The sequence below is a fragment of the Schistocerca gregaria genome, unplaced genomic scaffold (assembly GCF_023897955.1).
Source record: "Schistocerca gregaria isolate iqSchGreg1 unplaced genomic scaffold, iqSchGreg1.2 ptg000457l, whole genome shotgun sequence".
In the NCBI taxonomy this organism is placed as follows: Eukaryota; Metazoa; Arthropoda; class Insecta; order Orthoptera; family Acrididae; genus Schistocerca; species Schistocerca gregaria.
Genome location: NW_026061875.1, coordinates 95,847 through 115,036, shown reverse-complemented (window position 1 = coordinate 115,036; position 19,190 = coordinate 95,847). Strand labels below are relative to the sequence as shown.

The 19,190-nt window shown below is 43.7% G+C and overlaps 1 protein-coding gene across 2 annotated transcripts in view; it reads right to left on the bottom strand.

Moving 5' to 3' along the window:
- The window catches only part of LOC126312905 (uncharacterized), a 216,784-nt gene that overhangs the window by 165,908 nt on the left and 31,686 nt on the right, over positions 1-19,190 (bottom strand). The gene's annotated exons all lie outside the window — the stretch shown is intronic.

Here is a 19,190-nt window from a genome sequence, read left to right as displayed (position 1 = left end):
TGGCGATAACGTTCGCTAAAACTCCCATCCCCCGGAAACATCTGATCGTAGCTTACAGAGAGACCGGCACGCCACTGCTCAGCAGCCGCTGGCTTCTGGTACAGAGAGCTGAAGCAGCACGGAGTGATGTACCCACTCCTGCCACCCTGGCCGAGTCCGACTCGATGCGCAGCCGAACTGCAACCATTGTTGATGACACAAGTGGCAGTACTGTCTACTGAATTCTGCACCGTCAAATGGAATTGTGCATCCTACTCTGCTGTCTTTGCACTATAAGTAAAATTTCTCTATTTGCTCTCCTTTCTGTTACTTCATTTTGATGGCCTGAAGTGTACTTGTATCTCCATAACTTAGAAACCACAATGAAGTGCTTGCCGGAGGGTACTTTCCACTGTACTACGTACTAGGGTTTCTTGCCCTTCCATTCGCGTACGACACGCGGGAAGGGAGAGTGATCGGATCAGATTGTGCGTGCAGTATTTAGCCGAACATTGTCTTCGTGGATCCTGGGGAAGAGACACAAACGCGGCCGTAGTTTAGTCCCAGGACTTTCACTCGGTGCTGGTTCTCGAGGCTTTGTAGGCTCTTGCGGTACAGCTCACCTCTACCTTCTGTCAATTTTGCTTTTCCAGTATTTAAGTGACACTCTTCCGACTATCGGCCAAGCCTGGGAGCATTCCTCTAGCCCTCCCTTTATATTTGCTCTTATTTATGTTTCCTATGGGTCTCGTATGATTACCGAATACTCTGAGATGCGACGCCAACCGTTTTGTAAGCAGGCAAACTGATAGCATTTTCCCAGTATTCTACTAGTTAAAAGTAGTCTACCACCTGCTGCACCTATGACTTAGATTTTATCATCGTTTCATTTCATATCTTCACAACTTTTGACACACAAGTTTTTCTAGAGCTGACCGATTCCAATTTCTGAAGAGCGCAGTTTTATATTCCTGAACATTTAAAACAAGTTGCCCGTGTAAATACGTAAAACTGCAAACAGTTACTATTTTGAAATAGCTGTTTATTCATTATATGAACCGGTTTTCAAAACTTTTCAGGTTAATCTTCAGATGGTTTTCCAGAAGCTACATAGCTGTTTCAAACGTAACGCACAGTATGGGCGGCTATTTTTGTTATATCCATCTGTCGGCTTCCATTGTGATGTTACCACATCACGCGCTTTTAGACAATATGCATCTACATCTACATCCACATTTATACTCCGCAAGCCACCCAACGGTGTGTGGCGGATGGCACTTTACGTGCCACTGTCATTACCTCCCTTTCCTGCTCCAGTCGCGTATGGTTCGCGGGAAGAACGACTGTCTGAAAGCCTCCGTGCGCGCTCTAATCTCTCTTATTTTACATTCGTGATCTCCTCGGGAGGTATAAGTAGGGGGAAGCAATACATCCGATACCTCACCCAGAAACGCACCCTCTCGAAACCTGGCGAGCAAGCTACACCACGATGCAGAGCGCCTCTCTTACAGAGTCTGCTACCTGAGAATGCTTAACATCTCCGTAACGATATCACGGCTATCAAATAACCCTGTGACGAAACGCGCCGCTCTTCTTTGGATCTTCTCTATCTCCTCCGTCAACCGATCTGGTACGGATCCCACACTGATGAGCAATACTCAAGTATAGGTCGAACGAGTGTTTTGTAAGCCACCTCCTTTGTTGATGGACTACATTTTCTAAGGACTCTCCCAATGAATCACAACCTGGTACCCGCCTTACCAATAATTAATTTTATATGATCACTCCATTTCAAATCGTTCCGCACGCATACTCCCAGATATTTTACAGAAGTAACTGCTACCAGTGTTTGTTCCGCTATCATATAATCATACAATAATGGATCCTTCTTTCTATGTATTCGCAATACATTACATTTGTCTATGTTAAGAGTCAGTTGCCACTCCCTGCACCAAGTGCCTATCCGCTGCAGATCTTCCTGCATTTCGCTACAATTTTCTAATGCTGCAACTTCTCTGTATACTACAGCATCATCCGCGAAAAGCCGCATGGAACTTCCGACACTATCTGCTATCTCATTTATATATATTGTGAAAAGCAATGGTCCCGTAACACTCCCGTGCGGCACGCCACAGGCTACTTTAACGTCTGTAGACGTCTCTCCATTGATAACAACATGCTGTGTTCTGTTTGCTAAAAACTCTTCAATCCAGCCACACAGCTGGTCTGATATTCCGTAGGCTCTTACTTTGTTTATCAGGCGACAGTGTGGAACTGTATCGAACGCCTTCCGGAAGTCAAGCAAAATAGCATCTACCTGGGAGCCTGTATCTAATATTTTCTGGATCTCATGAACAAACAAAGCGAGTTGGATTCCGGAAACAGCGATCGTGTGAGACCCATGTTGATTCCTACAGAGTAGATTCTGGGTTTCCAAAAACGACATGATACTCGAGCAAAAACATGTTCTAAAATTCTACAACAGATCGACGTCAGAGATATAGGTCTATAGTTTTGCGCATCTGCTCGACGACCCTTCTTGAAGACTGGGACTACCTGTGCTCTTTTCCAATCATTTGGAACCTTCCGTTCCTCTAGAGACTCGCGGTACATGGCTGTTAGAAGGGGGGCAAGTTCTTTCGCGTACCCTGTGTAGAATCGAATTGGTATCCCGTCAGGTCCAGTGGACTTTCCTCTGATGAGTGATTCCAGTTGCTTTTCTATTCCTTGGACACTTATTTCGATGTCAGCCATTTTTTCGTTTGTGCGAGGATTTAGAGAAGGAACTGCAGTGCGGTCTTCCTCTGTGAAACAGCTTTGGTAAAAGGTGTTTAGTATTTCAGCTTTACGCGTGTCATCCTCTGTTTCAGTGCCATCATCATCCCGGAGTGTCTGGATATGCTGTTTCGAGCCACTTACTGATTTAACGTAAGATCAGAACTTCTTAGGATTTTCTGCCAAGTCGGTACATAGAATTTTACTTTCGAATTCACTGAACGCTTCACGCATAACACTCCTTACGCTAACTTTGACATCGTTTAGCTTCTGATTGTCTGAGAGGTTTTGGCTGCGTTTAAACTTGGAGTGGAGCTCTCTTTGCTCTCGCCATAACAAATTTTTGCCAGCATCCAGCGTGTGTTATATAATCGTTACTTGTTACAAAGATCTTGACATAAAAAATTTGCCAATATTTGCACCACTTCGAAGTCGTATGAATATGTGGCTGCATGATTGTGCAGCCTTTCTTTTAGGTGACTCTTCATTATAGATAACTGCACCAACTAAGTTTTTTCTCCCGGATATTTAAAATATAGCACGAAAATTATGTGTTGCGATTATACGTTCCTCTTGTCACATCTACGTCCATTATATGGTTCTTCTTTCATGCTTTGTCTTCTCCATGTGAATCTAGTCACGCACTTCATTTGGTACCTTTTTGACAGTAATCTATTTAATAACAGTTGTTGGGATGTTTTCTCAAACGCTCTATGGAAGTCAATAAATATTTCGCCTGCCTGCCAGGAACCATGGCCTTCGGGATGACATACATAAATGATGCTAGTTTGGTTTCGCATGACCCATTTTTTTCAGAACGTTTGCAAGCTGGCATAGCGGCCTTCCTTCTGTTCAAGGTACTTCGACTTCTAGACTCGGTACGCAGCAAATATAAGACACTCTTGGACAGGTAATCTGAAAAGTCACTGCAGTCACTGACTCGGAGAGCAGGGATGGTAGGACGAGCAGTCCATAAGCAAAACCACGTAAAGCCATAACATGGGTTCCATAAGTTCTGAACTTAAGCCTAGCTCAAAGCAAATCCTTCCAGAGCAGCCTGGAATGTACTCTGGGCTCAGAGAATGTATTTTCAGTAAAAAAGATGCACTTATTGTTAAACGATTTGCTGGCGAGATGGAGAATGTGAGCTGGACAACTAGATGTATGGCCACACCCACCTAAAACTTTGCAGAACACTACAGGAGGGAGACGTTAGTGCGATGCCTCATGGAAGACATCAGGAACGACATGGGGCGTCTCACGTGCAGCTCAGAGAGGTGACCCAAGACTGCTTCTCAGCGCAGACAGCCACTGGGGGGTTGCTGCGGAAGTCAGAGGTCCAGTTCAGCTGGATCCACAGACGGCGACTTCACACCTGCCTCCAGACATTCTCCATTCTCATCTCCCTGAGATACACATATTTAGACTCTCCCATCATAGTCTGGCTGAGAATTTTTGTCTTTGACTTACAATAACTACAACCTGGAAAGAAAGAATTCTCATTAATATAAGGGACATATCATTATTTCTTGTTTTAATCACGTGCTGATGTATTTCGCCTGCAATTATTGCCATGGTTACGCCCGGTACATCGTGTGGTAGGTAACAAACGTGATGCGGTCCACTGTTTTGTATGGGTGTGTGATGGTCCGCTTGATACAGTTTGTTGATCTGCACTTGTCTGAGAACATGCAAAACTTTTGGAGCTGAAAATAAGTTACTGTGTCAGCTAACTACTAAACTTTGTTCCAATTGTTCAAAAATAATCCCACTGAGTTTGTCCACCGGTACGGTACTGTGGCTGACGCATCAGTCCAAGCCGGAAATGAAGCAGCAGTCAAAGGACAGAGCAGTGAGTCGATCCCTACTAGGAAGGAAGTGTCTAGTTTCGTCTGCCGGAAGATTTACGACAAGAGATTTCTGGCATACAAAAGCAGTTTTCTCCGATTACTCCCTTACAAAGAATAAAACTCTAACTGGCAAGTGTGGCAAGTCATCTTGACCAGAGGCATCGAAAATGGGACAAGTCCTAGACTGTAGCATTAAGCAAAAAGGAAGGAGGTGTGATATCTCTGAAAAAAGAGATAATCTCTTAGCCCGTGAGAAGCGAACTTGGAGCTGTGCTGATGCACTGGACAAATCCGTTTCGCCGATGGAGCTAAGACGTAGTTAGTATGGCCGTAAGTTAGTCCCGTAAGCAGATATTTAAATAGTTTAGGATGACGTCCCTTGGAGTCGGAAGCATTATCGTGCAGCAAACTCATAAAGAGGGCTTTCTGATAGAACTACTGGTAGCTGTCAATATTAACAAAAAAATCGGGGTGACATCAAATTGTAATTATGCACTGAATACTTTACAATAATACACATCTGACACAGCTACAGTCTGGAACCGCGCGACCACTACGGTAGCAGGTTCTAATCCTGCCTCGGGCATGGGTGTGTGTGATGTCCTTAGGTTAGTTAGGCTTAAGTAGTTCTAAGTTCTAGGGGACTGATGACCTCAGAAGTTAAGTCCCATAACGCTCAGAGACATTTGAACCATTTTTGAACATCTGACACAAATAAACATACTTAACTTATAAATTGAAAATCTTTACGTTCCTAACCAACACAGAAATCGCAGCTAAAATGTGTGTAAGGGGGGACGGTCTCACTCGGCGCGCTCTGTGGGCTGCTGTGTGATTTAGCATTACTTCCTGCCTCCTCGTGTACTCTCGGTAGGGTCCGTCCCAGTTATTGGTTTAGCAACTAGACGTTTACTTCATTCGAATAATAACTTTCCCTGTCATTTTCTATAAAACTGTTTTTTTAATTATTCACATATGGGCCCAACCGGACCATGCTAGGTACACTCAGCCAATGTCGCTTTTGAAGGTTGGCTTTGTGTCCAAATTTATTTCATCCTTTCAGAATGAAGTCTCTTTCTTTCATCAGTAGTAGAGCAATTTACGTGTCGCCCCAAATTACATTGTTGCCAGATGTATCCAAGATGGTGACGAAGACATCATCAAAGATGGCGTCATGTAGACTTGGCAACAGGGCATGACGCCATCTAAGATGACAGCTGTGACGTCACACACAGTCCCCCCCCCCCCCCAAAGATGACGTCACCTCATAGTACGTCATGGCAGCCGTGACATCAGTCAAGATGACGGATTTTGGCAGGAAGATAGGACACTTTGCCTACCTCCACTAACCTAACCTCCACTCCAAAAGAAATGACGCGGAGTTCAAATTCCTACATGATAGTGCATCACACCTAAGAAACTGGCGGGAAGAAAGGACTTGTCTTTATTACTTAAACAATTTCAAGCACATGTGTTCTCCACTGTGCCTGGACTCCAACTGGCTTAGTTCAAATCTACACCAGCAGAGGGCGCCCCAGTGACGTCAGGTCATGAAGCAAGTACCTTCATTCAAAATGGCTACACCTGGTGTATCCACACCCAGCTCCAGAGCCCAAATGGTTTAGTTCATATCGTGGCCCCAGAGGACGCTACCGTGACGTCGGTTGATGACACAAGATCGTCTGCTCTCTCTCGCGCCGCGCCACAGGCCCGCGGGCATCTGACCGCTTACGTCAAACACCCTCGGCCGCCACCTCAATGCACGGGCCGTACGTAGTCTTCTGTAAATATTCTAACTAAACTATGACTAGTTATTCAATCCGCATGGTCCAGGACACAGCTAGAGCACGCTCCCATTACGTAATCCTAGATCGTCGTTCACCTCACCTGCAGTCAAGCGCTGAGAGGGAGAGGGAGAGGGAGAGAGAGAGAGAGAGAGAGAGAGAGAGAGAGAGAGAGAGAGAGAGAGAGAGAGATGCTGCAATGCCTTCTCTCTCAGCCGGCCGGGGTGGCGTTACATTCTGGAACCGCGCTACGGTCGCAGGTTCGAATCGTGCCTCGGGCATGGATGTGTGTGCTGTCCTTAGGTTAGTTAGGTTTAAGTAGTTCTAAGATCTACGGGACTGATGACCACAGCAGTTAAGTCCCATAGTTCTCAGAGCCATTTCAACGATTTTGAACTTCTCTCTCATATACTTAGGAAAAGGGCTTCGCTACGCTTTCAACTACCTATTTTCAACTACTTTTCATACAGGTAACAAAAGGCGTTCACTAAACTTCCAACTACCTAGTTTCAACTACTTTTCCAGGACCAGACCGCCTCCTCATCCTAGAAACCGGCGCCGAGTTTGAATTCTAGCACTAAAGAAGGGTCACTTGGGCTTTCGCTACCAACCTAAGAAAAATGTTGCAAACGAAGTCCTCCACCACTAACGTAAGCCTACAGGATGCAACCTCTTTCTAGGGGTTGCTGGTAAAAGGACTCAGCCCGCACTAGGCTGATAGGGAGAGGAAGGAATGTACTTTATTTATTTGGGAGCATTTTATTTAGGGATGGAGTATATTTATCAAAGAACACAAGCTCTGACATGCCCCACAGCATACAGACCTGCAAACTACTCCTACATAACTCATGTACAAGGCTCTACACACACATTTGCTAAATGTAAACCGTCAGAAACAACGCATTGCACAGCCTACAGACATGCGAATCACTAGTAAATAATGCAATACATTTACGTACAGATAGCCAAACAACTCCTAAATTCTCAAAATAATAATCCATCTAAAAGACTCTGTTTACTAATCGTCAACTGTCGAAATCATACACCAGCCCTTATTTAAACAATTAGAGGCAGCACCACCACCACCCAAAGTATTCGCCACTGAGTGCATAGCCCAACTGAGTTAGTTCATATCAATGCCACTAGAGGATGCTGCAGTGACGTCAGGTGATGATGGAAGTACCGTAACCTACCACCTAGTGATTCACCATGAGCTCCAGACCCCAACTGAATTAGTACATTTCGTCGACGCCATACGACGCCACCGTGACACAGCTGTTGACGCAAGTACAGTTATCCATGATGGCGGCAAACAGTGTGTTCCCCAAGAGGTCTAGTACTCAGTACCACCAGCAGAGGACACTGTTGTCCGTTTCCTGACATAAACCAAGTCTTATTTAACGATAGACTATATCTGTCACACTGACGCAAATGATCCACCCTGATGTGCCTGGGGCCATGTTGCACAGCCAACAGACACGCAACAAACTTGTAATTGCAGTACAGAATAGCAAACTGCTCCTAAATAATTCTTCACACTGATGTGTAGACACGCTCAGTACTTGTAAACTGTCCAATTAGCTCATAGCACGGCCTACAGATCCAGTCGCGAAATAATGCAATCAACGCACGCAAGCGCAGTCCACCACCCACTGTCCCTTAGAGTACACAGGAGAGTGATAAGTGACGCATCAGTCAGATGTCAAACCGCACACTGTCCCCTGCTCGGCTTCCGAAGGATGAAGTCGCAACACCTGAGAAATTCCTATCGACTAGACACCGATGATGACGCGATGGCACGTACGGTCGACGCGGTTGTCAACTGTCAAAGCACTCAAGGACCTCCGTGTAGGGCCGAGCACGACACAACCCCCGCGAAGTGAGGCAGCCGCGACTCTGGTCACAGTCCCTGAGCCTGCGTCATCGAACCCTGGTGAACGTTTCGTGCCTCTGTTCCGTCACGATTATACTGTCATACCATTTCAAAGCGCGTTCACGGCAGCCTCATATTCCAGTAATCGCCAGGTGCCACTTGTCTTTACCAATGAAGGCAGAATAGCAAAGAGCGTGTTGACACACGTTTTCAACCGCACGTACCCACCACAGCGTGACTGACATATCGCCATCTAAAACATTCTCAATGTTATTCTTACGTCACATGGCTTTGTGAAGAAAAAAAAATCACCCAAGTCCAACTCTCCGTAATTTTATAGTGCCCCAGAAATAGTTAACGCTCGCTTTCTTGTTGGCTCAGCTCCAATGCGCCAAACTTCCTACCCTAACAGAACCTGTTTACCAAAATCGCCGGACCCTGTCTTCATCCCAGACACAGTCCTTCCTGCTCTCAACATATGCAAGTGTTCTCACCGCTCCTATATGCCACCACTATTAATCGAGCATTCTCATTGGCTCTTATCTAATTTACCAGTCGAATTACTAACGCCGTCGGTATCAAAGCACCATCCACCTTTTCTTTCTGGGGCTTTGTGTCGTTATTTTGCAAAGACTGCTAAATTGCGCAGACAGTTGCCTCAATCTATACACCCGCAACCTGGTCTTTCTTTCTACAGACGCTACACTCAGTGGTATTAACTATTTTACACTGATCACCATTTTTCACCGAGAACTAAACATCGCAAAGTTGTCTGCAGGTCATCAACTACATACGACACTCTCAAGAATATTGGAGAATCAAACCGATCTCCAACCAGGGAATATATCAACGAGTATCGTCTAGATTTAGTAAACATACAATCCATGTTCGAGGTATCCTGCTTCTGTGTGGATGAGTTTTGATGAACTGCTGTTTGAATTCATCAAAAGACATACTTTCAGTTTCTAGATTGACAGTCCATCTTTTGGCGTCTGCGGTCATAGCACTAATTACCAAATTTATTTTCTCCTGGTCACTCAGATTTCCGGGGAAAACTCTTTCACAGTTTTTCAGAAAGTCTAATGGATGCCATGCATTATGTTTCTTGGAAGGATCGAATTTTTCCTCCCCTTCTAGAAACTTATGATACTCCACTTTAGTTACCACATGACCAGGTGTCACCTGTATTTTCTTTTCTAGCTCACTAATATGACCGAGAATATTGGAAGTTTTGCTATTACGCTTCTGTTAACTATTATCTACTTCCTCTGCTAACAGTTGTTCAGACTTCCAAACAGTTTCTCTCAAATTTGAGACTTCTGTTTGGCATTCGATATATACTTCAGACTTAATTTCTTCAGACCGCTCGGTTATAGTCTCATTAATGAGGGGTTTGACATTCTCTTGAATCTGTTCAATTTTGGAGTTGAATCTTTCATTAATTCCTTTGACCTGACTTTCTACAGTTGTTACTCTATCCTCGACCCCTTGCATTCCTGTTTTCACTTGATAACTTCGCCTATAACTGTATTTAATACTTCGCCTATGTCATCAATTCTCTTATTGATGTGTTCTCCCTGTTTACTAATTTGGTTACTCTTTTCCTTGTTGATTTTTGTGCTCTAATTTGTGTACCGATTTGGTTACCCTGTTCTTTAATTTGTGCTTTCATTTGCTTTTCTAGGTTACTATTTTATTGAATTAATGTTCTCAGCAAGTAGTAAATGTCCAATACATTACTACTTTCAATTTCGGCTTTCTCAGTTACATAGCCCGATTCTTCTACAGTTTCCTCGTCTACTCCTTCTTTCTTAATGGCTGATGGACTCCACATATCACAGAAGTCATCATCCTTTCTTTGTCTCCTGCTATATTTTGTTGTTGCTTTGTATGTTTGTCTTTCTGACTGTCCATTTCGGCATGCTCAATTACCTTCCCTGTTGTTGTTACCGGGGTACTCGTGCCTACTTCTTCATCCATGATTTTATTAAATATAGCTAACAGATTACTTTTAAATGGTCCTGTAATTGACTCACATCTCCCAAACTGCTACAAATTTGTGTCTCTGGACCTTTGTTCTAGACTTTCGCGGCTTCAAAAGTCCTGTCTCGGTCTCCATGTGCAACGGTTCTTTCGCGTTCTCGTCAGTATGGTACCAGAACGTTTAAGTTCTACCAGTGTAAAGACGGAAGATCCGCGATTCGGAATGTCAGAACTCTGTAGTAAGTAGCGGCAGGAACACCACCACAAAATTACGCAGCACTAACACTCCAAAGCATCGACTCTCGGAGAAAGATTCTAACCGTGTTTAACCAAATGGTAAAGTATCGAACTATTTTTCTCCGAATCATACAGTTTGTGGGGAAAGCAGTGAGGATAATTACTTTTGGAGACCTTTAGTCAGACAAAGCCTGTTATAACAATAAACTGTTTTGCTTAATGAAACGGCCACTCGGAATAAATTCGTTTAGGTAAGGACCCTACTGAGGTAAATGAAATAGGAAAATTACAGTTAAACACAAAGATACATTTAACACCTAAATTCTACTGATTGAAGATGTGTGGTTCATACTGTGATACACTTCTAAATGAAGTACTTTGCCTGTTACTGATGTCGAAGGTGGTGTGAGTCGGTGCTGTGTAGTAACATTGGGCAGGTACAGCCCTTGATGTACATAGATCTGGCTTCCTCTTGGTGGCGACGATAAAATTGCAAATTTCTGAGCATTTAATTTATTGCCGTACTGCGCCAATCACGTAGAACACGTCCGAGACCAAAACCCAGTCTTGCAGGTAAATTCGGAGCCTCTAGTGATTGACCAACATAATGCGTGTTCACCACTTGCAGGGCGGCTACCGGCTGACTGAGCCACTTGCGCGCCAATTCTCACCCGCGCACCCAACCAACTTTTCCATTCCACCATGGAACGGAGTTCTGTTCTACCAATGATTCCTACACCTTTTCAATTTACACTTCTGTTTACAAAAACCCTAAGTGTGAACCATCTACAGTTGAATGGCAGCATATACATACAAAATTGACATAATTAATTACTGTTGTACTTGAAATATTACATAATTATTTACAAAATAAGTTTTAATACATTTATTCCACTTACATCAAAGAGGTTATTTTAAACAGATAAACTACACTTAACAAAATCTTACGCTCGTTATAGTGTTTGCTTAATTTTTCAAAATTGTTACAGAACAAAAAATTTTAAAATATACAGATTAATGGCAGTATTATATTCACAATAGCATTATACGCTAGACACCGATGATGACACGATCACACGTGCAGTCAATGCAGCCATCAAGTGTCAACGCACTCAGAGGCCTCCATTTAAGGCTGCGCGCTCCACAACCAATGCAAAGTGAGGCAGCCACAGCTCGGTTCCCACATGCTCTGTCACAGTCCCCGAGCCAGAGTTGTCGAGCACCGGTGGGAGTTGCATGCCTCCATACAGGCACGGTTATACTGTCATAGCATTCCAAAGTGAGTCGACACCAATCTCATATTCAAGGCATCTCCAGGCAGAATAGCACAGATCGTGCTGCACCCCCTGTGGGGACTCAGCATTCGTTTGCTAGGTACGGGCTTGGTGAACCCTGGGTCCTCGAGCTGTGGGCTGGTGTGCGCCGCCAGTCCTCTGACATCGTAAACTCTGGGCAGGCCTCAGCGACCACCGTGTGGCGCAGGGACTGGAGATCTTGGCTTGATTGCCTGGATCGCGAGGACGGTACATACCTCTATAAAATAAAACTTCAATCGTAAGGTGTGCTGCGCGCCTATAAGATGCATGGCTGTTGAGGTGGAACAGTCGCTAGTGGGCGACCTTTGAGGAACCTGCTGCACCTCAGTTCATAAGGCTTACCCAGGCATGCGAGACTCTGTCTGGGTGCACGTTTAGTTCCCTAGCTGCTCTTGGGATGCTCATGGCAACCACGAATTTCCCTTCAGCAACTTCGCAATCAGTAAAGCGCATGAGGGAGGCTAGTCCTCCAGACAAGCAGATAGAACTGAGTAACAGGGCTCATGGAGTCATAAATGACAATGTTTTCATCGTGATTCAGAGGAAGGAGTGCGCATTTGAAAAAGTGTCTCCTCTCTATATTCATAAAGGTTTAGAAGGACTCGCAGGTACACTGAAATCTATCAAACGCCTGAGGAATGGTACCCTTTTAGTTGAGACTAATGGGGCAAAGAAAGTGGAGCTGCTTTGAAAGTCAACCAAGTCAACAGCTTGCTCTGTTTTCTGTATGTCTGTGTACATGCACGCCTGCATGTATAGGAAAATGAATTCTATCTTCATTACAAGGACAAGGTGTGCGTCGGAATATTGTTATCATTGGTCTGTGTTTAAGTATATAATATTAAATGCCCTATCCTCAGTGAGAGGGGTGTGTATGTCGGTAAAAGTATTTGCTTATTTGACCATATGTATGCGTAATTTAGTACGTTTAATTGTTCACCAAATATGACTATCTGTGGGAAAAGGAATTATTATGTTCTATTGAGCTGAGTTGTATATGGGGGGGGGGGGGGGGGGGGCGTAAATGCTTCTACAAAATTATTTTAACACGGTGGGTGGCATATAAGTAGAACAAGTTCCGTGAAAGTGTATGTTGAAGGAATGAGCAAGCGGATGACATGACTCATCTACGACTGTATCATTAGGACACGTAAATAAATGTCAGATAACGTAAATTGAGGTATTTTTTTATCATATGTATGACTTCTGCTTGGAATTATGTTTGTCCATTTGTTCTAAATGCATACTAATCTATACTTAGAAAGGGAGAATGCTTTTTTATTATTAAGTGAGTTTTGGCAGTAGTGAATAGGCGTTTATATATGCGAGTGTTTAAGATTTGTGATTGGAAATTGTCATCACAGCGAGAATAACGTGGGTTCGCTGGCTGGGGGAGAGACACTGTTTGCAAGTCGAGTTGGAGATGCAGGGGAGGATGGAGATCTGCGCTATTCAGGAATCCGTCTGTGCAGTGTATGTCGTTAGACAATAGCTGGAGAGAAGGTATAGAGAGAGGCCACTTTGGCATGTTGGTCCTTAGGCTGAGTGGATGGCTGTGTAGATGGACAGATATGTGGCTTTGACATGCCATCGACGGTGCTCGCATTTGCGGCGAACGGTCAAGACAAGGTCCTGTTGCAGTAAGTGAGGTCGTTCTGTTTCTATACAGGCTGCAGAAGGTAATGGATATGTCTTTCTCCGACTTAAATTGCAGATTTCAGATGCGCAAAGATCTGGAAATGGGATCAGCTGAACGATGCGTAGGGTGTAACTAAAGCCAAGTTGGATTTTTACTGTAGCATGCAGGTTTGGGAAAAGTGACACGTTTCGCACTGTGTGTAGCCTTCTTGAATAATCTTTATTGTGTAATCAAATGAGATGATGACAGAGCGGTCTGGCGGTTGTGATAGGAGCTATACACAGTTGAACTTGGAGCCATTTTTGTTAGGTAAACGAACTGTATGACCCACCAAAATTCAAACTCTCTACCAAAATCGGACGTCTTGAATGAGGCCCTCTACTGGTGACGATGTGTACTAACCCAATTGGACTCCGGACCTCATGAAGAACACACGTGCATGATATAAATAATAATAAGTAATAAATTATAATGAACAGCTGTCTGAATGCAGAGACCTGTTGGAGTGTATCGATCTGTAAGAGTTAACTTTGATGTCCTCTAGACGACTGAATAGCGAAGTAATATTAGGTGTTGGGCGGCTTTGGTGGTCAAGTCAGAATCTGACAAGATGATGGATTTGGGTTGGAGTGTTATTCGATGGGATGTAGATTGTTCGGTTAACTACTTCTGCACATTTGCCTCCTTTATTTAGTTGAGTGATGATCGATTGTGGTGTGTTGGATATACGCTTGTCTGGTCTCTAGACCCGGGACAAACCTTAGTTGACGTGTAAATTATAGCCAAGATCTCGAAAATGTTACATGACTAAGGCTGGTATTCGAGAGTGGAAATATCATTTTGCGTATGTTTGTTTCTAGTTAGTCAGTGATTTACAGCATGCTGCACATAGATAAAGTTTGGCGTTTGTAGAGAATTAATTTGAAGTCTATATCTTGGCAATTATGTTGAACTTGTAATTGGTGAGGTGTAGCCAAGTGCATGATATTGAAAAGTACAGTTAAAATGGTGTAATATAGATGGTTTATAGAGAAAGTACATGTGTTCTTGCAATCTAGGAGTCTGACGATGTTTGTAGAAAAGTGAAGAGACAAGGAAGGAGAGACAGTTAGGCGTTTATGCTGAGGGAGGACGATACCGAATTTGTAAAAAGAGTTCTGAGGGTGACTTAGGTCCGCTGATATAAGAGGAAAGATTAGCTCCGAGTGTCTGGTCTGTAGAGAGAAAGAGCAGGTTGACTGGGCTTTCCTAGGATTGGAGAGCATTGCGGTATATAGACGCTGTAGGAATAGGATTTTTTTCGCATACTGAAGAGATATACTGGTTAAGTGCACTGTTTTGTGTCAAATGTGTATATACTGTATTGTAAAGTTAATGTGGTTTACATTGCGTAGCGTTTGTATATATTGCATTGTAAAGTTAGTATTGTTTATGTTATGTGATGAGTAGAAAGGAAGTCGTAAGGACGGTAGAGATATTTCCAGAGTAACAGGGGTCAAGAGAGAGTATTTCCGATACTTAGCTCATCGTCGAATGCCAGTCAATTGAGACCGCGATCGTAACAATTCACTGTAAGTGTAATGACATCAACGACTTCGGTATTCGAGAGTACGAATATAATTTTTTGGTATGTTTGTTTCTAGTTACTCAGTAGTTTACAGGATGCTGTACTTCGAAAAAAATTTGGTGTGTTCTTGTAGTCTATGAGCCTGGAGATGTTTGTGGAGAAAAAGCGAGCAGGCAAGGAAGAAGAAACAGTAACGCATTTGTGTTGAGGGGAAGCGATCGCTGAATTTGTGGAACAGTTCTGAGAGGGACTTCTGTCCGTTGATGTAGAAGGGCTGATTACCGCTGAGTGTCGCGTATGTGGAAAGAAACAGCAGGTTCACAGTGCTTCCTAAGGAATGGAGAGCATTGGGGCATATAGTCGGTACTGTAAAGTTACTGTGGCTTACATTGTGTAGTGTTTGTATATAATGGATTCTAAAGTTACTATTGCTTATGTTATGGGATGAGTAAAGAGGCTGTAGATTGAGGAGGCTGTGGAGGTAATTTGGCGATCTCTGTAAAAGTAAGCACAGAAAGCCTCAGAAAGAAAAGCAGGATCGTACTTCGATAACGGGGCCTTAGGAAATTAGGCCGGTAAATTCGATAAGAAGAGATAAGAGTGATTAATCAGTTGTTCTGGGATATAGGAGGGTTGAGAACATTTGCGTATGTTGAGAGCCGGAAGGGTAGAGGTCAGGAGCGCATTCAGTATTATTTTCGTGAAAAAATTCTGTTAGGGTAAGATTTTAATTTACAGATAAGCTGAGAAAACACGAAAGCGAGGGTTAACTATTTCTGGGGGCACTATGCAATTTTTTATACGTAGTCAGATGATCGTTTTAGATTGTGAGGGGAGGGCAGCGCTGGGATGTGTGCGGACGGTGTGTGTGAACTCGTTCTCGGCTATTCTGACAACAGACGTGAAGGTGGATATGTGTCGCAAATAGGCCGGCAAGCAATGGAATGCGGCCTTAACCTGTGTGTTGGACCGCACTGAGTTAGGACGGAGACAGACGACGCGCGAGGCCTGGCTTGGATAGTCATGTTCAGCGTCTAGGTGATGTGAATTTCTCCGGTGTTAGGTGTGAATGCGGCTATCATCAAGCCATGTTTGAGGGGTCGAACAGAGACCTTTGAGCGAATTGAAAGCTGTCGGACGTGTGACTTAGTGTGGGACAGGTTGTTTGCGCGCGTCTGTTGAGTTACTTTGCTGTGCGTTATTTGGACAGACTACGAGTACTGATGGTGTTTACAGTTACGTGTGATGCATTATTTAGGAGCAGTTTGATATTGTGCACTGAAATTAGGAGCTGTTTGCGTGTCTGATGATGGTGCAACATGACGCCAGGTACATCAGGACGAATGTTTTTTGTATGAGAATGATAGATATGCTCGATGCATAAATAAAATGTACTTGAAGTATTTGTGGGACGATATAGAATGTGAGAGAGTTTGAGTTGGTTCTTGTTTTTTCTACTTGGAGGTTTTGTTAGATTGAATTGCTGAGGTGAGTAGCCACGAGAGCGCGAGGGATATGATGGCAACATATCTCCGTCTCTCAGCGGTGGGGCGAGCGATGTTCTCGGTTTAGGTACTGGGGGAGTGCTCTGGTCATGTCCTAGACCGTGTGGATTGAACAGCAGTATTCGGGTCATAGTTTAGTTAGAATATTTACAGAGGAGTATGTCCGACGCGAGTACAAAGGTCCAGGCTGTGAGGTGGGCGGTCTCGCGCTCGTGGTGCGTGACAGAGGCAAAGCGGACGATTTTTAGTCATCACAGGAGACTTAGGTTAGTGGCTTTGTTTGCCACAATTTTCTTGTGTTAGTAGCGAAATACGAACTGACCATCTGAATTCAAACTTGGCCTATTTGTATAGACAAAATGTGATGTACGTTAATGTAGGTGTGTACACGTTAGTCAACGGCAGTACACATTAGAACCTGTTAGCCAACGAACAAGGGTCAGTAAGGGGACGTGGTGATCGGTCGGAACTTTAACTATTTTATTCCAGGGCAGAGTCCTTGGATTCATGAGGCTGTCTCCATACACGTACACGTCGATACGCTCGATACAATCTGAAACGAGACTCGTCCTCCCAGGCAACACATTTCCAGTCATCAACAGTCCAATATCGACGTTGACAGGCCCAGGCAAGACGTTAAGCTTTGTGTCGTGCAGTCATCAAGGGTACGCGAGTCGGCCTTCAGCTCCGAAAGCCCACATCCATTATGTTTCTCGAATGGTTCGCACGTGAAATGGTTGTACGGGAAAATCCCCACTTCATCGCTACCCCGGAGATGCTGTCTCCCGTCGCTGGTGTGCCGACTATAACACCACATTGAAACTCACTTAAATCTTGATAAACTGCGATTGCAACAGCAGTAACCGATCTAACAACTACGCCAGACATTTGTTGTCTTACATAGGCGTTGCCCACCGCAGCACCGTATTCTGCCTGTTTACGTGTCACTTTACTTGAATACGCATGCCCATATCAGTTTCTTTGGCGCTTCAATTCATACCACATAGCAATGGTACAAGCTGTGGAGGAAACACATAATAATCAAAAGTGTTCACCTGTACTAATCAGTTTCACACAAATATCCGCTAGCACATTACACACATTTCTTGCTTACAATCGCTCAAACACGTTGTTAGCAAATAACATTCATTTTTTCCCTGAGAGTCCGTCGTCCTGAAGGCTAACTGTCGTAACGTACTGACGAAGTAAGAGCTATAGAATATTTTTTCTAGTGTCTGGGTACAGCTGTGTTCTGGAATGAGAATTGTGCAGTCACTATCCCCCTCTAATGGCAATAACTAAAGCATGATCATACTTCGGACAATTTACTCACTACCACTCCTTAAATTCACTATTAGAATAACGACATTACCTTATTCACAGACATCCTGCACACATTTGAAGTTGAATAACTGAATAATGACGGATTCGTAGTGATTATTTAGTTACATACAGCTGGTGCGCTGATAGAGAGAAACAGAAGCCGATTGTATGCTTGGAATAAAGCATTCTTTGCATTCAAGTCTAATTGAGGTTTCTCCATAACATGGTATTCCTTACTGAAAATTCAGCTCCACACACACACGTTAAAGGATCTAAACAGGAATATATCGCCGTTTATCGCACATATAACAGACAAAACCTTAGTACGACGTTCTAACAGGCTCCTTGGTTGTTTTTTTTTGTTTTTGTAAAACACAGAATTTTGTCAGATGCGACAACAGATCAGTAGGGGGACAACCTATGTACCGTCACCAAATTGTTGCCAAATTTATTCAAGATGGTGATGAAGACGTCATCCAAGATGGCGGCATGTAGACTTGGCAACACCGCATGACATCATCCAAGATGGCGGCTTTTGGCCGGAGAATAGTCCAATTGTGCTATGTCCACTAACCTAACCTCAAGAAAAATGGCGGGAATTTTGAATTTTGGCTGGAAAATAGGCCAATTGTGCTACGTCCACTAACCTAAGCCTCCAGAAGAAAAAATGGCGGGAAGTTTGAATTCCAGCAGGAAATACATGCAAAGACCGTACTCGTCTTTTTATTATTACTGATTATCATTCATTAACATTCTTTATCAATTATTATTTTTTATTGTTATTGACCTGCCTCCACTAGAAAATTCCCTCCCAAATCAATTTCCAGTACGATAATGGCTGCAAAACCTTACTTTCATGAAACTTCTTGGAAGATTAAAGCTGTGTGCCAGACCGAGATTCGAACTCGGGAGCTTTGCCTTTCGCGGTAAAGTTCTCTACCAACTGACCTACCCAAGCACTTTTATTCATTATTATTCATTATCATATCGCGGTGGTCGTGCGGCTCTAGCGCTGCAGTTCGGAACCGCGGGACTGCTACGGTCGCAGGTAGTGGTGTGTTGGGCTTATGGGCGCTCAACATCGAGGTCATCAGCGCCCTGACACACGTTAAAAGGAACGAACGTGGACAGACCTAAAGAAAACTAAAGCACACACTCAAAGAAAGCAGGAAAAGAAGGAAAATGCTACATAAGAAAGTAAAACCCAAGGAAAGGGGAAACATAGCAACAACAATGTCACAGGAAATTGTTATTGGCTGGCCACTTACATAAAATATGGGCGAGCTTGTCACACAGTGAACAAATTAAAATCCTCTTCCTAAAATCTTTGTAAAAACATTTGACATGCCACAGAACTTT